This window comes from Dipteris shenzhenensis, chromosome 26 (genome assembly GCF_047967505.1).
Source record: "Dipteris shenzhenensis isolate YYH24624 ecotype China chromosome 26, Dip_SZ_1.0, whole genome shotgun sequence".
Taxonomy (NCBI): domain Eukaryota; kingdom Viridiplantae; phylum Streptophyta; class Polypodiopsida; order Gleicheniales; family Dipteridaceae; genus Dipteris; species Dipteris shenzhenensis.
The window spans coordinates 40,899,952-40,925,343 of NC_141621.1; the positions used below are offsets into that span (position 1 = coordinate 40,899,952).

The 25,392-nt window shown below is 44.7% G+C and overlaps 1 protein-coding gene across 6 annotated transcripts in view; it reads left to right on the forward strand.

Annotated features, from left to right (window-relative positions):
* The first annotated feature begins 440 nt into the window (after nt 1-440).
* The window catches only part of LOC147885075 (uncharacterized), a 103,256-nt gene continuing 78,304 nt past the window's right edge, over nt 441-25,392 (forward strand). For 3 of the 6 annotated variants that reach the window (XM_087397704.1, XM_087397700.1, XM_087397705.1), the window contains exons 1-2: nt 449-539; nt 708-824. The gene's annotated coding sequence lies outside the window, so the exon portion shown is untranslated. Of the gene's footprint in view, nt 540-582; nt 825-25,392 lie in introns of those variants that run through there. The other 3 variants (XM_087397703.1, XM_087397702.1, XM_087397701.1) reach the window with 3 other exon arrangements.

The window sequence follows — 25,392 nt, forward strand, 5'->3', positions numbered from 1 at the left end:
TCAATTACAATTTAAAAAAAAACAATCAAACGACTAGATCAGGTAATTAACTAGTTCATTCTCTCTCTCTCTCTCTCTCACACACACACACACACACACACGACCAATTGAGCCCTACATATGCTAAGTAGGAAGAACTCCTAATGGTGAGTCCTGCTCAAAAGAGGATCTCTTTCCATGCAACATCTCTATGCTAAGTAAGAAGAGCTGTTATGGACATCTTAGGGAAGAGCTCCTCATCATAGTTAGTCATTCTCAAAACCCCATCGCCCGCGTCCCGCCCTGCCCCACCCCGCCCCGCCCCGCTTGTCCTCCCCTCGAGGGACAAATCCTATGCTCTCTGAGTAGGATTCGAATGAGGGCAAGCGCTTGGGGGCGTGAGTTGCCGCCGCGACTCCATGTGGAAACCCCATACAAGAGGACACAAAGAGCTTGACCATCCCACCCTCTCTTGTGACCACCACCCTTGATATAGATATCATCGAATGCGTGGTTTGACAACACGTTCCGATTACCCATCGTCCTGCTTGAGCTCAACGGTACTAAATTCCATCCTTCTCATTTCATCATCACTCCTTTTGCCTTTGCTTTCGTTTTTGCTGCTTGACAAGGTGATGCGGTCCTTTGGATTGCCTCGGATTAGTAGATGCTTCCTTTCTTGGAAATTCGAAGAACTTGCGTTTGACAATTACCTAAATACGAAACAGGTTTGCTCCAACTTTCGTCAGAGCTCCATCTAAAGCTGCCGTCTCAGTACTTGAGTGTCGACGGGAAATTGTCGCTATTTCGTCGACTGACAAAATTTGAAGAGCGGCCAAGACAAGGTCGGGCTTTATCCATGGTTGCTAACAGAATTTGGAAACACCAATAGAAATTGGTGATAGCCAGCCTTCTTCAATGTCGTTTGTTGTCCTCAATAAATAATGCTACATTGGTTTGTTCATTAACCATCTTGACTCGTGTTCCAAATGAAATTTCACGGCATTGGGTGCACAATTGACACCTGACTACTGGGAATACATTAGATCTGTTTCGAACCTTTTTCTTGAGGGTTGTTGCGGAAGCATCTCATCATCCGGGCTGAAGCGTTGCGAAAGTGTCCCAATCGCAATTGCAATTTCAATCGTTAGAATTTGTTAGAGCAGAAGCCAACTCCGTCCTGATTCCTAACAACAATAGTAGATATTGAATGATTTCCATACTTTGGGCTTTTCATCATCACGTCAAGTGTCAAACATGAGTTGGCTGCGTTACCCGACTTTTCTGATTCTGGCTTGGCTCCATTGCAGCCAACTTGAAAGCTCTGTTTACTTTTCTCTTTGACATTAAGCCCGCCATACTCGTCCAATCTCTTCTGCTGTGTAGTTTGACTTTGTTTATGTCTGAGGTTTGTTAAATTCTACATGCGCTTTTAACTCCTTAACCAAACTCTTGGACATGGTTAATTTCCAATTTCAGTGGTACGAAGTACACCTTATGAGAAAACAATTGATGTACATTACGTTTACATGAATAAACCTACCATGAGATCATTTCTATTCGCCTTTTCCAACACTTCATGAAGATGCGAAATAGCTCTGGATCCTTTGTGCACAAGTGGATGGGGTGTATGTCTACAGTAATGTACTTTGCTGATTCAAGAAGCCGTGAGGGTAAAGATGTTTTATTGGGGAAAGATGGGAAGGCGTTTCTAGCTTAAGGCAAAGGGAAAGGCAAGGTAATAATATAAAAATATACCTTTTTTGCTAAAAGAAAGGCAAGGGTGAGTCCGCCAAGAGCAAGCCCAAGCAGCATGAGGAATATGCAAAGGGGGAGAAGTCTTGAGACGGTGCTTACAAGAAGAGTGTTTCCATTGTGGCAAGCCATGATGATTTTGCAAAGGACAATTGAAAGAAGAAGGTGGATTAGAAGAAGAATGAAAACATCCGCAAGGACGAGACAGTCAGAATTGACCAGGCTTTTTGTAAATGAAGGACAATGGTTTATCAAAACACGTGTCCAACAAGGAGTGGTTCAGCTTAAAGAAATCGGTGAGCTCATGTTCCAAGGTGACCATGGATGAAAGGGGACTGTGATGTCAAAGGAATCTGCATCCAATTGGTCGTGGCCAGCCAAGGAGAAAAAAAGATGTTCTGTATTGTCCTCAATTTTAGAAGAACGTCCTATTAGTTACTGCCATTGCAATGCATAACATGAAGGTGGAGTTCCAAGTAGTTGTAAGGTGAAAGTTCACGGCAAGGCGGTGGCTAAGGGAGGCTTATACAAAATTATGTCTTTTGTCGTCCAGGGTATTTTTTGGAGGGCAAGCAACGATGAGATGAATTCTTAAGGAGGCTATTTTCAAGGTGTTGGCATTATTTTTCCCCACCACTGAGAATCCAGGAGGGTCCAATGGTCACTCACTACTCCGATGCTTGCTGCCTCCATTCAAGAGGGGTTGGCAAGACCAGAAAATTGAGGTCCCATTGGTACTTCATTGTACACCTTGCGAACGACACTGTTACTCAGGCATTTTTTACTGCGATCAAGAAAAGAGAAGAACAATCATTGATGTAGAGTCCACTTTGTGCACTAGCTTCGATTGATGTAGAGTCCACGCCGCGCTTGGTGGGACCTGCTTGGCTTGGAGAAGTTCAGAGGTGGTCGGGCCTTGCCTTGGAGTTCCTTCATGATCCGCTGTGACCTCGTTCTTTTGCTCTTGCCATTGGTTCTTGGTATCATGTCGAGGTTGGCTCAGCTGTTCATCTATGATGGGACCTTGGGAATGGGTTGCTACATTGGCATTTATTGGTGTGGGCTTGGATATCTAAGTTAGCATGAGTCAAAAGCCCACATCGAGGTCTACATCACGGTGCTCACTGTTATCATGTAGGAGCTTCATGTGCTGAATCCATGTAACTTAGCTGCCAAGGTATGCTTGGCTCACAGCAAGGTGTCAGTGCCCACTTCCTTGTGGCTGCGCTTCTCTTTCTTGGTTGATTTGGTCTTGAAGCTGAAGCTGCCCTTCTTGAGCTCAATAGCACAATTCCTATTCTCATAAGTTCTTGTGGAATTCACAATTTTCATTGATCAGAGGTTCAAATTCCATCCACTTAACAAGTAGGTGCACATGATTGGTGTTGTCCGGTTCCTTGTGAGTGGATTTTTGAGTGCCCTCATTTGGAGCACAAATTGTTGAACATATTTGTTCGTTTTCTGCTTTAGGTTGTTCAATAGTGGTCTGACACCTCCGGTTGGTCCCAACTTTTAAAATAGCTTTGGAGTAGTGATTAAACCATCGTTGGGCTTCCTTATGCAGGGTGCACGGGAAATAATTCATATAGTCTTCCTCGATGCTGCATCTACTTCGGTAAATATTCCGAAGGTGGCTGAAAGAATCTTAGTTTTCAAGTCTCTTGAAGTCTTGAAGTTCCACTTTGATCCTAGGGCATGAAGTTTTCTTGTGTCGTATTTCAACTGAGGGTTGGTTGTACTTGGGTGCAGAATTTTCCTCATTCTTGTTGAGCTCATCCTTATTGTCATCCTTTTTGTTTTGGTGCTCTTTTCTCCCTCGTGGATGAGTTTACTCACCTTCAGGTCTTTCTTACTTTCTTGGCATCCTTGTATGTAGACAATCTTGGGTGTTTTTATCTTGCTTCTTTTCTTCTTATAGGTCTGTCTTCTTGGCAGACGGTATTTTCTTACTTAATTTTACTTTTGAAATTTTGAACAAGTCTTCTTCAGCCTTGACTCATAGTGATGCCTTCCTTGTGGGTGGCTATTGCTGGACGTCTTCTCTCGTCTTTAAATGTGTTTTGTTGCCTTGTGAACGCTTGGGTTTTTTTGGAGTCTTCTATGCTTGTCCATGGGGCTTCTACGTCCCAAGCAAGCTCAAGTCAGCATGCTATGTCTTCATCTAGATCCTTCTCCCTAGGCCTTCTCTTGCCTTCTTTTAGAGAGGTCTATGCAATGTGTGAGTGTTTGGGTACTTCTTATCAAGTATGTAGCTCAATGTTGAAGCACATGAGGCGGCCATCCTTATAAAATAGAATGTGCTTGCTGATGCCATTTTCTGTGAGAATCTTTGGATGGGCATCTCGCTCACAAACTACTCCAGTAAAGGGCTTTAACCCAGGGTTTACCAAGGTTTTAACCCAAGGTTTACCAAGGCTAAGATCCTTCTAGAGTTAATTCATTCTATGCACGAGACAAATACAGGTCATCGTGAGAGTCATTGTATTCGCTCATTCTTAAAGACCACGAACTTGAGCATACTTGACGAAGATCACAAACCTTCAAAAATTTGAAGGAATAGAAACCCACCCGCTAGTGTTTGTACTCCACGATGACATAGGTGGACACTCCGAGTTGTGACATGAGAGATTTGGGCACATAAGCTTGAACACATTATTGGAGTTGCAAAAGACATCTTTTTTTGGCACTTCTCGAGTGTGCCAAGCTTGTGTAAGGACAAGCAACTCAAGAACGTATTTTTCAAAGCCAAGATCTTGCCATGGAGTTAAGTTTATCTGTCATTGTGCATCGCTCTTTTAAAAGGAATATAGTTATTGGATTTCAATATATTTATTGGCAACGCATTCACAAGCCTTTGAAAATTCAAAGGAATGTGTCTCGAGTCGAGAATGAGATATGAAAGGATTGGAAATCTTCAGTGCCATAGAAAGAATTTGGAATGGAGAGCAGACATGGAGGCAAATGTTGAGTCCATTCTAAAGAATCACACTTGGGATTTGGTTGATAGGCTGCCAAGATGGAAGGTTTGCTTGGCCAATTATAAGTTTGACGAGACCTCGGACAAGCACAAGGCACTGTTGGTTGCCAAGGGCTATATGCTCAAGCAGCAAGTCTTTTCTCTTATGTCTCATTTGCCCTTTTAGCTACTCGAAAGATTTTAAGTCATAGCATTGAACAAAAAGATGCAAAGTTTTAAGAATTGAAAGGTCAGCCATGCATTTTGATATTTGTTGGATGAAAGCTAAAAAGCAAGGCTTTTCACCTAGTTACTCTGCCCGACTCTAGATGCTGCTCACATATATTGATTTCATACCTCTTCTAGAGGACCACACAGCTTTGATCACTCACTCACTCCACGAGGCTGCGCTTCACGCCTTTCCCTACACTACTTGCTCCACTCGTCCACCACCTCTTGGGACTGTCCCCTGCAATAGTTGGTACGATGATTAGTATAAGGCTCTGCGTCGTCAACTCAGATTCGAGACCAAACATAACCTTCCGAATGAATCAGAGACAATGCGCGAGTACCACCGATTGGTCCTCTGGAAGAAGAAGGCTTTTGTGTGTTTGAATGAGGAGTTATTGAACGTCCTATTTAGTAACAACTCCAAAGATTTCTGGCAGAAATTGCTTGAGCAACAGTCCCCTTCACCTCTCACAAGTACTCAGGTTTGGCACGCTTATGCACGCACATTATACGACATCGCACATCAGCCCGCTCTTGACCTCTTACACTCACCTTGTCCCACCTCCTGCACTCTTTTCACTAAGGGTGCTATTAAGGACGCCGTATGAAGCTTTATATTGCATATGGGACTAACATCCTAGCTTCGATCCTAGTGAAGCTCTTTAATGAAGTTGTTTGCCTTGGCTTTCACGCATGTGGACCCTTCACCTATCGACAAGGTAGGGGATCCCATGAACCTGGAGAACTACAGGACCATCATGATTAGATATGTGTCTAAGATCTATGCATCAATACTTGATACCGAGGTCTGCCGTTTTGTAGAGATGCATGGGCTCACAACGGAGGAGCAGGTCGGGTTGTGACGTGGATTACATACTCACACTCAGGTGTATCATCAAGGAGACCAAGGCACGGAAGCAAAGGGTTTGTTGTTGCTTCGTGGATTTTTCCAAAGTCTTTGATACGGTACTGAGGGCCCGCCTCATTAGATGATTGCAGGAGTTGGGTTATGACCAGGAGATCAATTGGGCTGTCATGGCACTTTAAAAGAGAGTCTTAGGCAAAGTTTGGACAGGGGCTGGATGGACAGAGGAGATCATGAGTACAATTGGGGTCAAACAAGTGTGTCCTCTTTCGCCCACCCTGTTTGGCCTCTACATAGATGAGTTGGAGACTTTTATGCAGATGTTGGGAGGGGCCGGATGCTCTCTTGTTGGTACTTTGATTCAAATCTTGGAGTATTTATGCTCCTCTCTAGAGGGCCTTTAAAGACATTTAGATGCATTACAATCCTTTTGTAAGTCACATGATTTGAAGGTCAACCTTGGCAAAACTAAGGTTATGATCTTCAATACTTCTTGAGCAGCCATGCATAGAGAGCAGTTCACCTTTGATGGATCACCGGTTGAGATTGTTTCGTCTTACACATACCTAGGGGTTCTCTTTTTTGGCCCTATTTTTACAATGAGACCAGTGATGGACGTCTCAGTAGAGGGTATGCCTCATCAGCCAGGCTGGAGAGGGAGTGCTTTCACTCACACTTTTAGGACCCCCAGACCAAGGCCCTCTTATTTGACTCCTTGGTCCGACCAGTTGGGATATATGGCGGCCCTTGTTAGGGGCTGGACTCTCGGATGCAGAGGGACTCGGGTGGAGCGTCTCTAGGTTCTCATGTTATCACGTATGATTCATAGTAAGCCTCGTTTCCCCACCAGATCATTCAGGCCGAGTTTGGATCATCCCCACTATAGCTTGCTGTAGCATCCCAGTTTATCACCACATATCTATATCGTGTCAAAGGGAATGGGGACTGCACTTCAGGACGTTGCAGCTACCATGGCTAGCATTGTCCTCCTTTATAGCCCTAGCAATTGAGGGTGACCAGAGATGCTGGTACGCAGACACAGGCAGGTGGTTTGAGAGATTGGGGCTCCACATGGATAGACTTCTCCCCTTCCAGTATAGCATTGATGCGCCGTTTCTCCCACTTAGGTATCACGAGGTCAACCAGTTCATACGTGAGGACCTTTTGCAGTTACACACATTTGGACCTGGTTAGAACCAAGTGAGCTCCCAGTGAAGCTTGGCTTCTACAAAGATCACTATCTACATATTTCTGACGAGGGTTTTATTGATCCTCCTGAATATGCTCGGATTCACCTCCCCCATTCACTGAGGATCTCTATCAGGCAGTTTCGGGTTTCTTCACATCGACTCCGCATTGAGAGTGGAGGAGTTGAGGGAGTACCCAGGGAGAGACGCATTGTGTGAGCTACAGGAGATTGAGTCAAAGGAGCATTTCGTCTCAGTGTACTACGAGATTTGAGGCCACTTTTACTGTCTCTTCAAAGATAGCTTTGGGCTGCTCTCTCGCTTTCTCGCCTTCCTAGACCAAAGATGTTTGGCCACCTTATCCATGAGGTAGCTAGATATTGAGAGCGCTTACTTAGATCACAGAGACAGGGATGGGGCACATTGGCAGAATCTTCTCAGCGTATGATCACAGAATTTTTCCAACCGGAGTGCACACGTTATCACCTTGCGGGCCTTCGACACGGATGGCACTCGGAGCCAGCAGCACAACATATCCGACAGAGGACGGACAACACAGATTACACTTAGAGACATCCCTTCCATGTTCAGGGTTGGAGTGTGACTGACAGGGGTCACCGTAGCCCTAGTTTGACGCAGAGCCTCTGCTAGAAGAGCTTAGCGTGCAACGCCCATAGATAGTCGACAACACCTATCTCAGACTTTATACTACCACTGTCCCGTCGGTCACTGGGTCCTCCATGATATTGGGCCGGATTTTGCTTTGTATTTTGTACTTTGATGACAGTGATGGGGAGGGTATATTGATGTTATGTTATGGCTCTGTATTGATGTTCTTGTGGCTATGTAGCATATAGTATGGGTGTTGATGCTCGTTTAGTAGCTCCTCTCATTTTGTAGAATGTTAGAGCTCTTCTAATGCATGCTATGAAAGATTTTTTAGGATTTAAGGTAATTTTTAAGATCACATGAGTATATAGGAAACTACACTGTCACATGCATTTGTTGGAATGCAATTGATTCCCTTAGCATCCCAACAATGACTGTGGGACGAAATGCACTTTTAAAGATTTTGTCTCCCTCACCCTTCCTTGTTTGCGATAGCAGGTTTGGATTTCTCTCCCCAATCTCCTTCTTTCACCTCATCCCACTATCTTTTAGCCCCTTCTCCTCTTGCATGGACATGGAGGCTCAAACTTGAGTTCAAGCCTCTATATGGTTATTTGAGACATTGGCACGAATGGAATTGGCACGAATGGAGAGAGAGAGAGAGAGAGAGAGAGAGAGAGAGAGAGAGGATTACATTCGATCTTCTATTTTATACATGGCTAGAAGGGACCCCACCTATGCATAGGTGGAAGATTACTTCAACGTATTGTGTTGACAATATGCGGTGATTGAGGACCCTATACTAGAAAAATCACTAGACATGGCTGAAAGGGCCCTTATGAAAGCACACATTAGGGGCAGGTCAACGTTTGCTTTGGGTGTAGCCAGTCACAGAACTATTTTCGGGGCCATTTTTGATAGCGGAAGCGAGAGAGGGGGAGAGAGAGGAGTGCACATGATATAGCTACCTGTACACTAAGTGTATTGACAAGGAACATGAAGATATACATGTGAGCCCCTTAGGGTTTAGGGTTTGCCCCTATGCCCTATGTGGATAGTGCAATTCACACTATCTTTAACACCCCCTCTTAAATTGCATTGCATAAGTAGAGGGTGCATGTACAAGACCCGTTTGTGAGCTTGTTTGTATTAGGTTTCTCACAGTCTCATAGACCCATCGGTCTTCCAAAGACTTTAATAAACTCTCTCTCTCTCTCTCTCTCTCTCTGTCTCTCTTTGGGAAGACATTTCAACATTTAAAAGGCATCTAATCTGCAAGCCCAAAATGTACGAAACGTTTCTAAAACGTTTCGGTTTTGAAACTCATGTTTCAGGGGCCCCAGAAAAATCCCAAATGTTGGAAAGCCCCAAATTTGTTGTTTTTGGGGTTTCGTACCTTCACATATCGATTTTGGGGTCCGAACTTGCTCCATGTGTCAATTTGCCTTTTGCACGTACACCCGGCGTCTGTACACGTCGTACATGCTGTAGCAACCTGTTGGCTGTATATCCTGTATGGTAGATCCCGTACAGGCTCTTCAGCCCGTTTAGACTAAGGACTTTTTTTGTTACTTTCATGTTTTGAGTCTTGACTACGTTAGTACTTTCATATTTTGCTACGTACTCTTTTTTGATTAGCTTTGAAAATTGAACCTCTTGTGACTTGTCACGACTCGCGTGATACAATGACGTGAATCACGATCCATGATTCATCATTTTTGTATCTTTCTCAATTCTAAAGTATGAGCATGTCACCAGTGACTCTTGAATGTACAATGATGTGTTGTTAATTTTTAGAATTAGTAACATGTTTCAAGAATCAAATTTCAAGTTCTCACTTCTTAGTGACATATCAAATGTATGTGCACTATGTTTCATGAGTTTTTTTCAAGTATTGGAGCTCTAGTGGCAATAATCTAGAATGTTTTGAGTTTTTTGTAAAAAAAATATATTTAAATACCCTTTCATGCATGAAACGTTTTTACAGACGTTTCAGGTTTGCCCCGAAAGTTTCCGAAACTCGTTTCGAAACTTGCCTTTCGGAACTCCGCACCTACTATGGTAGATGGACAAGACCTAGGATCCCGAGAGGGAAGAACCAACAATATCTGCCCCACAAGGGAGGTAGGAAATGAACAGCATGTACTACTGAGATGTAGAGCCTACACGCACATGAGGGAAGGCTATGGGGATAGCAGAGATCTAAAAAATCTGTTAGAGCAGCCAGCCAAAAAGCTAGGAAGCTAGTTGAAAGAGATTTTGCAACATCGCAGCAAGTTATTGGGCACACAAGCTAACCCAACGAATACTCAATACATGACAAGTTTGTAATACTTGTAGGCTAGGGCAAGCAATGGAATCTCAAAAATGACGGAGAGAAGACAAAAAACGAGCTGTTGTAATTGCTGCAAAATTGAGTGGAGGCTCAAGAGAGTGCCCTAATTGGACTAAGTGTCCTAACTGTCCTAGTGGTACATGTACTAATTGTACCAACTGACCTAATGGATTGTAACTAGGCCTACAAGGCACATACCAAGGAATAAGTGGCATTTATGGATAGCCCATAGAATGGCCTAAAAACCCCCCTCCATGGTATGGGCTGAAGTATTGTAACCGGCCTTTGGAACCCTAAAGGGCGGTAAACAACAACTATCTCTGAACACACCGTCAATTACAACCACTTAGCTCCCAATTAATCACACCACATCAAATAGCATAAAAGAAAGTACAGGTGAGGCTAGAATGCCCCTGCTCAATGATCACACAGCGACACCGATTGGCCCCAAACACTTAGCTCCCCTTGCGGTATTTCTTTATTCTTCTTTAGTGAAAAGTAATAGCAAACTTACAACCAGGGCGCACCCTGAACTGTTCCCACTGGCTACCACTGTTCACCGGCCCACACTAGGCACACACTGCATCAAACTGGCAAACTGTGCATCCCAACTGCTAGAGCAAGGCATAGGCATAGGCATCCTCTGACCTCTCAATAACCTGGCCTCAACCTGGGTTCACCCTCTGTAATTGGGTGATTGCAACAGACCCAGGGAATCCCGTATAGAATCTCAAAATAGAGAATTAGAAATCAATCCCACCGTGAAAACAAAGAGAAACTAGGTTGGAAATCCGGGATTGTGCGCCCATAGCATGGGCTGCAACCAAAAACACCTGCTTCTCGCAAGAACAGGCCCCCGAGGTATCCAGAACCCCGCCAAAGACTTCAAAACAGAGTTTCACAGCCAGAAACCCTCATTCGCAGCAAGAGAAACCAGCCTCGGGCTGCATGCAAGCACCGGACGCCTGCAACAGGGTCAGTACAGGCTGTACGGCCTGTCCGTACAGTCAGTACACAGCCCTTGCAGCCTAGAGAAGGTTCGTACAATCTGTACGGACTGTTTGTCAGTCCATACAGCCTATTAAATGCGTCGTACAGCAGCAAAACAGCACCAGGAGGGGCTCTAGCATGTCGCAGAAGGTGCTCCTTGACTCAGGCTGCATGCAACAGGGCTGGATGCAAGGAATCAGAGAAAAACAGCAGCAAAACAGCGACCAGCAACCTTTGGAAGGTCTGGCGCAGCAGCAAGGAGCAGGAGAAGATGCAGAAGTGGGCGAATTCTAGAGCAGGCCCTTAATTTGGACGCAATCTGCCCTAAAAGAGGGGAAAAGATGCTAAAAGTGGGGAAAGATGCTAAAAGTGGAGCTGGTAGGTTGCATGCCTGACACGTGGCACATTAGTGCCCCTAAGCCCCTGTACCAAGGAAACATTGGTTTCCTAGGGGCAACTTTTAAAGGCTTTAACCCCACCAACCAATGACAAACATTGCTACTGTCTAGGGGCAACCTTTTAATCCTATTTAACCCCTCTTTCCAAGTGAAACTTGGGAATCTATCTGGGGGCAAACTTCCTAGCTCCGCCACACCCCTCCGCGAGGTCAAAGTGATGCCATGCCTTGATTCTAACACTTAGGTCTAGCCAATGTGTCCAGTTAGATGTTAACACTAGGGGCTTTCAGGAACTCACCGCTCCTCTAGGCCAGTCCCCCATGGCCAAATTGGTTACAAACTTAGTCATAGTTTATTTGCTTACAAAATTCACGTCCCCGTGACATACCCCTGTCACGGGGGCGTGAAATTTGTAAGCAAATAAGCTATGACTAAGTTTGTAACCAATTTGGCCATGGGGGACTGGCCTAGAGGACGTGAAATTCTAAGTACTTTCATGTACTACAAGACCGTGACAACTTTGGTTTTAAAAGTCCAAGCGTGGGCTAAAGTCCACGCGTGGGCTTAATAATGTGTAATGAAACGTGGCATGGTGCCTAGCACATAAACGTAATTAATCCCTAGGCCCAAAGGCATTCCAAGGAATTAAAAGAGTGGTTGTTGGGAAATGATGATGTGGCATTTTTAATGGGCCCCCTAGAGGGCCATGTACCTTCATTGGCCCCCCTAGAGTTCCAGGTGGCTCTAGTGCCTTCTACATGCTCCTTTGCCATTCCTGGACCTTCTTGGGCCTTCTAAACTTCACATGTGTGGTTTTCTCTCTCATCTTCTCCCTTTGTTGAGATTTTGGATTGGTTTTTCAGCCTCCTTCAGCTGAATTCCGTTTTTCTTCATAACTCCTCACCCGTTTGGATTCCTCGACTTCCGTTTGGCCCGATGGCTTCCCCTCTGCCTCCCCTTCGTAGTTATATGCTTTTCCCTCCGTGCGTTTGGTAGAATGGGCAGAGCTGAGCACTTCTTTTGCTGGTCGAATTTACAAAAGCGGCTTTTTCTGAACCTTTTTGCTTCTACCGCCTCCTGGGCCTCTCCTCTTGCAAAGCTACAGCTTTCTGTTGAATTTCGAGTGGTCCCACGCGCTGATTGACTGGTTTTTCTCAGTTTTGGAGGACTTTCCAGCGATGAAACTTCTCCAAAACCTTCTTAATGCATTCCTCTCTGAAGCTCGCTTCTTTTGAGCCCAAGAACTCCCATTTCTTCGCGACAGAAGTGCTTCTTTTCGCATTCTTCAGTGGAATTCTTGCTGGTCTGCTCTTGTAAATGCTCTTTCTTCACGCCTTTGCACTCCTCTTTGGCTGAGAATGCAATTGGGCATTGGCTACTATGTCCTCTTGGCGATTGAGGACTTGGTTCGAGTTTTCAGGGCTTGGTGAGTTGTGATTTTGCTGCTGCAATTTCTTTTTGCCATAAGCTATTGGTTGGCCTCGTGTGCCGCCTCTTTCTTGGCTCACAGGTGCCCAGGCAGTGCTACATGAGTCATTCTTTGGTTGGATACTTTGCTGCAATTTCTTTTTGCCATAAGCTATTGGTTGGCCTCGTGTGCCGCCTCTTTCTTGGCTCACAGGTGCCCAGGCAGTGCTACATGAGTCATTCTTTGGTTGGATACTTTGCTGATTTTATTTTGGAGCTTTGAAAAGCTTTGTGAATGCCATCTGGAAACCACTCAAAGAGAGTGCAGCTGGGGTGCAGTGTGATTGCATCTGGACAGCCAATGGCATTGCACTCGGAAAAGAGAATGCCTTTGGGTTGAGCCTATGGGTTGAGTGCACTTATGTGATGGTGTTCTATGCTTGAAAGCCTTGCGAAGGCTTAGTGAATTGGGGCTGCGTGCTCAGTTGCAGGGAAGGTCTCCCAGATGCAACTTGTAATCATTTCACTGTGAAATATAAAGAAATACTGAAAGGGGCGCCACGGTGTTTGGGGCTAATCGGGTGCACTTGTCTATATTTGTTGAGCAGGGGCATTCTAGCCTCCATCCCTTTTTCAATGGTTTTGTTTGTGAAAAAAAGGGTAAATGCCAAATGGTGATCATGCAATGGTTAATGGTTGTGATATATGCTTTGTGAGCTGTAAATAAGTGCTGAAGTGATTAAAGGTTTAGTTCCACTGCCCTCTGAGTGATTAGAGGCCGGTTTCATTGGTTCCATTGCCGGGATACCACACTCTTTCTCAAGAGGTGGGCCTTGGTAGTTTGGTGGAAGGATATCTTTGCTGCACTTTTTGACAGCTGAATATTACAACCATAAACATGGTGAGTACCCATGAGCAAGAGAGCTTCACAACTCCTCAAAGGAGAAGGTAGGAAAGCCTTAATGATCCAGCTAGTGTAGAGCTGCAGGGAGCACAACAAATGCCTTTTGAGCGGGCCACACATGAAGCTACAACTGAGCTCAACGGTGATACTAGTTCTAGCAGTGAGTCAGATGATGCTACTATGTTGAATGCACAGCTTGCAAGTGCAGTGACTGCTTTGACTCAGCTGGCTCAAAATTTGGCTCAGATTGTGCAAACAAATGCCAAGAAGAAGAAGAAATCAACAAAGCACAAGCACGGAAAGAGTGAGTACACACATGCATCAGCTTCTCATGGCAGACCGCACACTCATGCATCAGTTTCCCATGAGGGACAGCCATCAAAAATGACTCAGAAAGTGACTTCCAAGAGAGAGGGATCACCCAAAAGAGCACTTGAGAAAGAGGTACAAAAAGTACAGCCAGTGCAACAGTATGAGCAGCCAACACAAGGCCTTGGTTTGGGTACTTCTACTCCTCAAAATAATAATGTGTTGTCCATAAATGTGGCTCAACCACCTCAGCCATATTTGAGGCAGCAACCTGAATATTTTGGTACAGAGTCTATCTTTGATGCTATGTTGATTCCACCGCCAATTGGGCATAGAAAGCAAGCCATGTATGACAATGTGGGAATGCAGCCAGGAATGCAAGCCACAGCATATGCTCCCATGCCTAATGTTCAGCCAAGCATGGCTCTCCCTAGTGAAGGGAATGCTGCAAATATACAGCCATCTTTGGGACAGCCAATATCAAATGTATATAAAGAATTTAAGGATGGTGGTTGTCATGTCAAGTTTGATACATATAATGGAGTACAATACAGGTACAAAGCCCTCACATTCCTTCAACAGTTTGATGCTGCATTTCTTGGGGGTTTGTTTACAGAAGCATCCAAGATGAGGAAGGTCGCCACATTTTGGAAAGGCAATGCACTTAAGTGGTACACCAACCTTATGCTTCATGGAGATGCACCTGCTACTTGGCTGGAATTTAAGCAAGTGTTCTCTTCTACTTGGCTTACTCCAACTTTTGAAGTTGAAGTACTTTCACACTAGCATGACTTGTCATACAAACTTTGCAAGAATCTTGATGATTACACCCAGAGGTTTTGGGATGTTTTGCTGCCGTTGAGCTCTTACAGGCATGTTTCTTTGAAAGAGCAAATAGAGAGGTACTGTTGTGGATTGCCTAGTGAGCTACATGATTATTGCATCAAAACCAAGGTGGGTTCTATGACTCAATTAATTGAGAATGCAAGGACAGCATATGCATGGATGCAGGAGAAGAATTTGGGCTTTATGGACAGCAAGAAAGAAGACAACAAACGGGCTGCCAAAACACCAGGATAAGGACATCAAATCTGAAAATAAAAATTATGGCAAACGATCGTTTCAAAAGGGAGGAAAAGCCCAATTCAAAGTTGGTCAAAGGCGTGGACAGCCTAATAAACAGCCATGTACCAAGTTATCTGATGAAGAGAAAAAGTCACTCATAGAGCAAAACAAATGTTTTATATGCAAAGGAGAGGGACACCGCTCTTATGATTGCCCATTCAAGAAAAGAGACAGGTCAGATGATGATAAGAATGGTGATAAACAGGCTGATAAGGGCAAGAGGCCTAAACCTTCCGCAGGACTTCTTTCAGATGTGATTGGGAGTTTGCCACATGCACGTGATGAAGAAGAAACGAAAAAGACTGAGATGTGCAGAGCATGGGGAAAATTCAGAAATCAGAATTGTTTGTTTTTCTTTGATTCTGGGGACTCCTGATATGGCAGGAAGGCTTGGCATCAAGCCTGAGGAAATGGGGCCATCCAGCATGTGTGATATGGCGAACCCTGAACTCAACACACCTGTCACTCCTATCATTGGCAAGTTGAGGATGCATATATCAGGATGCAGAGGACTTCTACATTATGCCTTTGCCAAAGTGTGATGGTTTGCTTGGGATGCCTTGGATGTATAGGGTGGGGGCTGATGTGCAGATGAGAAACAAGACGATTTCTTTAACTCATAGAGGCAAAAATCATGTACTTGATGTAAAGTTGAAAGGGGAGTCCATCCCTGTAGTTTCAGCTTCTTGTATTTCCAATGTAATAAAGCGTCATATTTCAGCGTACTTGATTTTTGTCAAAGAGGACAGCCAACCAGCTCAGGAAGGCTCTACTCTTTCTGCTTTAGATAGAGAAAGGGCTGCTTTTATTTCAGATTTTCAGGATTGTTTCTCAGATGCACTTCCTCAAGAATTACCTCCCAAGAGGCCCGAGGATCATCAAATTGATATAATTCCAGGAAGCTCACCACCTAATATACCTCCCTATCATGTCAGTAAGGCACAACAGAAAGAGATAATGTCACAAGTGAAGGAACTCTTGGAAAAGGAATTAATACAGCCAAGTAATTCTCCTTACTGTTCCCCTATGTTGCTTGTGCAAAAGAAGGATGGCAGTTGGAGAATGTGTATTGATTATAGGGCTTTGAATAAAGTCACAATTAAGAACCGTTTTCCAATTCCACGCATTGATGATATATTGGATCGGTTGGAAGGTTTCTTAATTTTCAGTCGTATTGACCTTAAAAGTGGATACCATCAGATAAGGATACGGCCTGAAGATGTCTACAAGACTGCCTTCCGCACTTCATTTGGCTTATATGAGTTCCTTGTGATGCCTTTTGGTTTGACTAATGCACCTGCCACTTTCAATAGAATGATGGACAAAATTTTTAGAGCACACAGAAAGTTTGTGGGCACTTTCTTCGATGACATCATTGTGTTCTCTAAAAATGAGCATGAGCACATGAAACATCTCACTATTGTGTTTCAAGAGTTGAAAAGACACAAGCTATTAATAAACACCAAGAAAAGTGAGTTCTTTATGCATGAGATTCATTTTCTCGGTCATATAGTGTCGAAGGATGGAGTCAAGATGGATCTTGCAAAAGTTGAGGCCATAAGGAGTTGGCCAATTTTGAAAAATCTGCATGAAGTCAGAAGCTTTCTTGGGTTGTGTTCATACTATCGGAGGTTTATAAAGTACTTTGCAGAAATTGCTTCTCCCTTGCATGCTTTACAAAAGAAAGCTGTACCGTTTCGGTGGGGACCAAAGGAAAATGCAGCTTTTGAAGAGCTGAAACAAAAGTTGTGTTCTGAACCCGTTATTATCTTGCTAGATCTTGCAAAACCCTTTGCTGTAACTTGTGATGCATGTGGGAACAGCATAGGAGGCACTTTGATGCAGGATGGCAGAGTGGTTGCATATGAGAGTAGAGTTCTCAAAGATGCTGAATTGTACTTGCAGACATACGAAAAGGAAATGTTAGCAGTGATACATGCTTTGACCACATGGAAACATAACCTTCTTGGAGCTGATTTTTATGTGCAGACAGATCATCAGTCACTTAGATATTTTCTCATGCAGAGAAAATTATCTGAAAAGCACATGAGATGGGCTAACTTCCTCTCAATGTTTCATTTTCAAATTGTACATGTGCCGGGTAACAAAAATGTCGTGGCTGATGCACTTTCCAGGAAACCACAGCCTGAAGCAGTCTCCAAGAAACCCAATGTTTCAGCAGTGAGCATTGCTTACAACAATGTGTTAGATGTGATGAAAGATCAATATGTTAATGATGCTGATTTTTCAACTATTTATGTTCAGCTTTCTGATGGTCAAAGGCATGATCACTATATGTTGAAAGAGGGTTTCGTTTTGATGCATGGACGACTCTGTGTCATTGATCAGATGCGACAGAAAGTTATAATGGAAAGTCGTTCTCCTCCATATGCAGGACATAGGGGAATTACAGCAACAATTACAGCAGAGTGGGTATTTTTTAGGACAGGGAGTCGATTGGAGGAGCTCCCGCTTGCTACTGCCCACCATCGCCCGTCGCCATCACACAGCCCTTGGCCGCGCCCTGCACCTTGGCCGCGCCCTGCTGCCTTGGCCGCGCAGGGTCCCTGTCCCCCGCGCCCTGCTCCCTTGTGGCATCGCCCCTGCTGCCTTGGCCGCGCAGGGTCCCTTGGCAGCGCCCTCAGGTCGCCCACCCCTTCAGCTCGCGTTGCGTTCCCCTTCAGCCTGCTGCCGCACCTGGTTGCTGCTGGTCGTTCCTGGTGGTCGTGCCCCCCCTTCAGCCCGCTCGCGTTGTGACCCCCCCCCTACAGCCTGACTGGCTGTTGCTGGTCGCACCCTGCTGGTCCTGCTGGCTGCTGCTGGTCGCGCCCCTTCAGGCTACCATCTAGGTCGCCCTTTAGGCCGATAGTAGCTGTTGTCTGCCCCTCCCTTGCGCTTCAGGCTGGGCTGCTTCAGGGCCCTCTCCGGGGCTGTTCTGCTCATGTTCCAGGGAGCTGAGTTCCTGGGCTGCTCCCAGACATTGGCGGAGCTTTCTGCTTCAGCATTGAGCGGCCTGTTTTCATTCCAGGCAGGCTGAAGTTTGGGGCTTTCCTTAACCAGGGGTTTTTTGGGATTCTAGAGGTTGGTTGCGAGCTCTTGGTGCACTTGATGCGAAATGGATGAAGGAAGGTGAACTGGCAGATTCACCTGGGATATTGCAGCTTTACCTTGATGCTTTCCAATTAGAGCCGACTGCGGTCCGGGCTCCTACAGGTAGTTCAACAGAGCGAGCGTCTGGAGCATTACCTGGTGTTCGAGAGGGGGGTAGCACCTCCACTCCCTCAGTACAGATGGGCTCACCGTGATTTTATGAGGTCACTTGATGACATTGTATTTTTCATCCGAGATACTGAGCTGTCAGTATTTCTGCTGTGAGACTTAATGATATGGATGCATCTTGACTATTGATCGCCGAGGATCACATAGATTTTGAGCAGTGTATATGGATGGATGCATGCCTCTCCTAGATATTTTCAATGTCTCTGTATACTATAGCTGCGGCTTTCTTGTATACTCTTTTATGCTATATTTCATGCTCACTCCTATGTTTTGGGGCAGCAAATTGTGGTTTGCTATTTCAAGAGGGGTATGTCACGGGGGCGTGAAATTCTAAGTACTTTAATGTACTACAAGACCATGACAACTTTGGTTTTAAAAGTCCAAGCGTGGGCTTAATAATGTGTAATTAAGCGCGGCATGGTACCCAGCACATAAGCGTAATTAATCCCTAGGCCCAAAGGCATTCCAAGGAATTAAAAGAGTGGTTGTTGGGAAATGATGATGTGGCACTTTTAATGGGCCCCCTAGAGGGCCATGTACCTTCAGTGGCCCCCCTAGAGTTCGAGGTGGCTCTAGTGCCTTCTACATGCTCCTGTGCCCTTCCTGGGCCTTCTAAACTTCACATGTGTGGTTTTCTCTCTCATCTTCTCCCTTTGTCGAGATTTTGGACTGGTTTTTCAGCCTCCTTCAATTGAATTCCGTTTTTCTTCATAACTCCTCACCTGTTTGGATTCCTCGACTTCCATTTGGCCCGATGGCTTCCCCTCTGCTTCCCCTTCGTAGTGATATGCTTTTCCCTCCGTGCGTTTGGTAGAACGGGCAGAGCTGAGCACTTCTTTTGCTGGTCGAATTTACAAAAGTGGCTTTTTCTGGACCTTTTTGCTTCTACCGCCTCCTAGGCCTCTCCTCTTGCAAAGCTACAGCTTTCTGTTGAATTTCGAGTGGTCCCACGCGCTGGTTGACTGGTTTTTCTCAGTTTTGGAGGACTTTCCGGCGATGAAACTTCTCCAAAACCTTCTTAATGCATTCCTATCTGAAGCACGCTTCTTTTGAGCCCAAGAACTCCCATTTCTTCGCGACAGAAGTGCTTCTTTTCGCATTCTTCAGTGGAATTCTTGCTGGTCGGCTCTTGTAAATGCTCTTTCTTCACGCCTTTGCACTCCTCTTTGGCTGAGAATGCAATTGGGCATTGGCTACTAGGTCCTCTTGGCGATTGAGGACTTGGTTCGAGTTTTTAGGGCTTGGTGAGTTGTGATTTTGCTACTGCAATTTCTTTTTGCCATAAGCTATTGGTTGGCCTTGTGTGCCGCCTCCTCCTTGGCTCACAGGTGCCCAGGCAGTGCTACATGAGTCATTCTTTGGTTAGGTACTTTGCTGATTTTATTTTGGAGCTTTGAAAAGCTTTGTGAATGCCATCTGGAAACCACTCAAAGAGAGTGCAGCTGGGGTGCAGTGTGATTGCATCTAGACAGCCAATGGAATTGCACTCGGAAAAGAGAATGCCTTTGGGTTGAGCCTATGGGTTAAGTGCACTTATGTGATGGCGTTCCATGCTTGAAAGCGTTGCGAAGGCTTAGTGAATTGGGGCTGCATTTTTAGTTGCAGGGAAGGTCTCCCAGATGCAACTTGTAATCATTTCACTGTGAAATATAAAGAAATACCGAAAGGGGCGCCACGGTGTTTGGGGCCAATCGGGTGCACTTGTCTATGTTTGTTGAGCAGGGGCATTCTAGCCGCAATCCCTTTTTCAGTGGTTTTGTTTGTGAAAAAAATGGGTAAATGCCAAATGGTGATCATGCAATGGTTAATGGTTGTGATATATGTGAGCTGTGAATAAGTGGTGAAGTGATTAAAGGTTTAGTTCCACTGCCCTTTGAGTGATTAGAGGCCGGTTTAATACCCCCCTCTTGAAACAGCAAACATAATGGTTTGCTGCTCCAAATTACAGCAAATAACAATGAAAGAGAGAGGGCACGAATAACCCTTCCAATGATATACAACTGGCCATGAACATATAGTCTAGGAGAGCACGTGAATCCATCCATAAGTCTAGGCATAACCAACTGGAGTGACTAGTATAGTCATCATAAGGGTCTCATGGCAGAATTACTGTTAGCCAACAGCACCTCGAGTGAACATGAAGTATCACCAAGCGACCGGATGATATCTTGTGAGCTGTCCATCCTGAGGAGGTGGAGGCGTGACCCCCCTCTTGAGCACCACGTACTGCTCCAGACTAATGCTCGGCTGAACCTGTATGTCCCTTGACCGCAGTCGGCATAAGCTAGAATGCATCTAAATAGAGCTGCACTAGCTCAGGTGAATCTGCCAGGTCACCTTCCTCCAACCACTTTGCATCCAGCACTGAATAATTCTTAAACTTTACCAAGTAGCAACGCTGAGTGCGACTCCCTACTTTCCTGTCAGAGTGTGCCAAAATCTGCTCAGGAACAAGTACCTCATTAAGCTCTTCAACCTCGGGCTGATCCTCATGGAGCATATCATCTTGCACTTCACCTTGCAAAGGTTTCAACAAACTAACATGAAAGGTATTATGAATGGTCCAGTTATCCGGTAGCTTCAACTTGTAAGCTACATCATTTATCGGTGCCAAACTTGGAAAGGACCATAGTACCGCATCTTCAACTTAGTGTACACTTTATCCTTGCCTTTCATCTTCTTTAGTCGTGCTTTCTGAAAGCGCAGCAGCACCCAATCTCCTTCTTTTAGGATCATTTCACGGCGGTGCTTATCTGCTGCCCTTTTGTGCTTGTCCTTGCTTTTCTGGAGGGCTGATTTAACCTTCTGATAGGCAACATCCAGACTTTCCACAAACCTGTCCGCTTCAAAAATCTTCTCCTTCGTATGCAAGATGGGTGGAACCTTGTGTTCCCCTGCCACAATTTCGAAGGGTGCTTTTCCTGTGGAAGAATGCACCGTATTGTTGTATGCAAACTTAACAAGTGGCAAAAACTGCTCCCATTTTGATTGCTGATCTGAAACATAGCACTCGAGGAGATCCAGGGCTGTGGAATTCACCTCTTCAGACTGCCCATACTCTCGATGAAAAGAGGACGAAAAATTCAGAGACGTACGTACCAGTGTTTTCGAAAATACTTCTCTAGAAAAGACTAGTCATCTTGGGATCTCTGTCACTAACAATTGATTGAGGCATCCCATGATGTTTGAACACATGTGACATAAAAAGTCTTGCCATTTGATCTGCTGTAATATTTTTCTTCACTGGAATGAAATGGGCTTGTTTGCTGAATCTGCAAATTATAGTCCATATCCCATCATGTCCACTGGATGTACGAGGCAAATCAAATATGAAATCCATGGCAATACTCTGCCAGGGCCTATCTGGAATAGGCAAAGGATGCAACAGCCCTGTTGGCTTTTGCCTATCATATTTCACCTTCTGGGAAGTGATACATGTCTTGACAAGGCATCCACATCCTTTCTCAACGTAGGCCAATAAAAATAGTGTTCCACAGCCTTAATTGTAGCCTCAACACCTCTATGACCAGCGTATGGCGGAGCATGACTTTTTGTGAGAACCTTGTGCCTAAGCTGCTTGGTGACACAGAGTCTTCCATGCATCATCATAAAACCATTCTTGAGGGCATAATGGTCATGCTTCTGCCCAGCCACAAGCTGTTCATGTACCTGTGAAAAATCAGCATCATTTGCATATTGATCTACATGTCATCCAATTCATTGTGATATGAAATGGTCACTGCTGAAACTAGAGGCTTTTTAGACACTGCATTTGGATGTGGCTTCCTTGAAAGAGCATCTGCTACCTCATTTTTATTGTCTGGCACATGCACAATCTGAAAATGGAACATAGAAAGAAAATTGGCCCACCGCATGTGCTTCTCGGACAGCTTCCTCTGAGTGAGAAAGTACCTCAGGGACTGATGGTCTGTCTGCACATAAAAATCAGCACCCAAAAGTTAATGCTTCCAGGTGGTAAGTGCATGAATAACAGCCAACATCTCCTGTTCATAAACCTGCATGTGGTACTTTGTATCACTGAGAACCCTGCTCTCATATGTTTTGAGTGCCACTCTCATTATACTTTGACTATGCATAATCATAATTCCCTTGTCCTCTCCACTCCACTAAGGGCCTCTACAGAAATTATGCATACTCCTCAAGTTTGCAGCCACAACTCTTCCATCCTGCATAAGCACACCTCCAATTCTATGTCCACAAGCATCACAATGGACATCAAATGGTTTTGTAGGACTGGTAGAATAATCACGGGGTCTGAGCATAACTTCTCTTTGAGTTCCTCAAAGGCTGCAATTTCCTGATCCTTCCATCTGAAGGTGACCCCTTTCTTCTGTAAGGACCACAAACATGCTTTGAAGGCATATGCATTTTGGGAAGATCAACAACCATACCATCCTTATGTAGCTTCACCAAAGCCCCAAAGTTGAGGTGTCCAAACCTCTCATGCCACAAATGGGTATATGCCATGATAGAAGAATCAACAGTAAAGGCATCTGCATCTGCATCTGCATATGCAAGTCTAGCATCATTCAAGCATCTGTCATAGGCATCAAGTCTATACAGCCCTCTAGTCAATGTCCCAGTCAAGACCATGGTAAAGGCATGTGTAGTATCATACACTGCCATCAAAGAGAACCTGATAGCCACAAGTAGCTATGGCTGAAATAGAGATGAGGTTCTTGCGAATGCCAGGAGCATAAAGCACATTCTCTAGAGTGACTAGACCTCTAGAAACATAAGTAAGAGCAACTTGCCCAATGCCTTTCACTGTATATGATGCATTATTGGCACATGTGACTGTCCCCCCCTTAGATGCATGCTCAAGTGAGCCAAATAACTTCGTGTAGGAAGTAATGTGCTTGCTAGCACCACTATCAAAGAACAAGGCATTAGATACATCAGAAACTGCCATGCAGGCATCACAAACATCATGAACATCAGGATTATACCGACATGTAACAAGAAAAGCCTAATGCTAGTCTTGTGCAAAGTTAGTGGTTTCATGTCGATCATCTGGACTAGGAGAACTGGATACTGCAAGACCAGGCTCTTTCTTCTTCTTCTCAGATGCAATTTGCTTCCTGCATTCAGAAATGTCATGCCTAGGTTTCATAGTTGCATCTCTCTTTCTTCTTCTTATCTTTTATGCTAGGCAGCAAAGGCTTGATCACTAGCCATAGAAACATTGTGGTTCGCACGGCTTTGTTTCTTCTAAAGGGGCAACCGGCTGGTCAAATGGATAATGTTTGGCATTGCTACCTGCAACCAACCTCAATGTAGTAGCAAAGCCCTGATAAGAGTCAGGAAACCCATCAAGGGCATTAGAAACAAGCTGAGAATCAGGCACCACCTCATCAATGTTATGTTAGCGAATTGCTCTTTCAAATCCTTCACACTGGTAAGATAGGCATCCATATTACCACCCTCTTCAAGCTTCAAGTCTTCAACTGCTTGCGGAAATAGGCAACCCTCACCTCATTCCGCACCTGATATAAGAATTTGCTTTGCTGTCTTGCTAGACCGGATATGAGGGATAATGACCCTTTTAACTGAAAGAGCAATGAAGGCATGTGCTTTGGCATCACGGCCATCCCACTTAATCTGCTCCTAAGTAGGAGGCAAAATACATGCAGTAGAAGATACAACTGCTCCAGAAGTAGCATTAGACTCTCACCAAATGAGCCTGAAGCAATACCTGTAGGACCAGAGGTAGTAGCTGTAGCACTAGAAGCTGCATTACGAGTAGGCCTCACTGTAGCGCCTAAAACAATATTCCACAAATTCTTGGCAACCAAAACATGCCCCATCATGTATGCCCACATGGGGTAATTTGTGCCATCAAGCTTGTCCTCAGCCCCAAGCATCCCAAACAAATCATCCTTGCTGCTAGTCATGGTTCTAAAATTCAAGGCAAATGCACCAACCAATGATGTAGCCCGAAAATATAGCAAGGAAAAGGCTCCAAATGATTCACCCTTGAAGGAGAAGTGATGAGGACAACAAATGGCAATGAGAGATGCCAAGAGAGGGCTGGAAATGAGAGTTATAGCAAAAGAAAGTGCTCCCACGAGGAGGAGAACGCTTCGAGATGAGAGGAGAGGGATCCAATGGAGGGAAACTCGCAGCCCGAAGCAAGGGAAAGCCAAATGAGAAGGAATGGGCTCAAGGAGAGACCTTCGGATCACTACAACAAGCTTCAAAGTCTTCAACAACCGGCACGCAGCACTAGACAGCAAGAAAACACCTTTGAAACGTTGGCACGAACCTTGAGGCAGGCCTCACAGCATTAAATGTTGGTATAGCAGATCCATACATCCTCCGAACAAATCCGTTTTCATAAATGGCCTGTATGGAATCCTTACAACATTAATTGCGCTTGTTGCAGGTCCATACAGCTTTGTAAATACCCTGTACAGCTTTAATGAATGTTCTTTGTAGCTCATGGCATGCCATCCTTTGCACTTGAATCATGAGGCTAGAAAATCATTGCTCATTCGAATCCTGCGTTGAAGAGTGTCAGGGCTAGGTTGACTTTGAAATCTTGTTGAGTTGAGGTCCTTACCTTGTTGGAGGCTCCAATCCTTGGATGTGAGTACGCTTAACACCCACAAAGACGGATAGGACGAATAATTCTTCCAACATCTTTTAGTCCTCATCTCACCCATTGCAACAATGTAAGCATAAGTTTAAGCAATGCATTTATTTGCATGCAAGCTTAGCTCCTTAAGAAATCTTCTATCTTGTGTTCTATTGTAGGACTATGCCTCTTATCCCTCCTCCTCAGATTGAAACATGCTTGATCCCCATTTACTCAAAAGCCAACATCAAGGTGTAGTTGCTCTGCAATGATGTTACAGATGCTATGGTCCATCTAGGGGAGGGGACTAATTCTACTCATGGAGTGGCACACAAATACATATTCACTAGTTGCCTCCTATTTTCTACCATTATGTCAATAACTTTTGCTGCCATTGAACCAAGTTTTGAGTGTATATGGTGAGGTTTCTTTGAACTGCCCCTCTTGATACTTGCACTTGAAGTA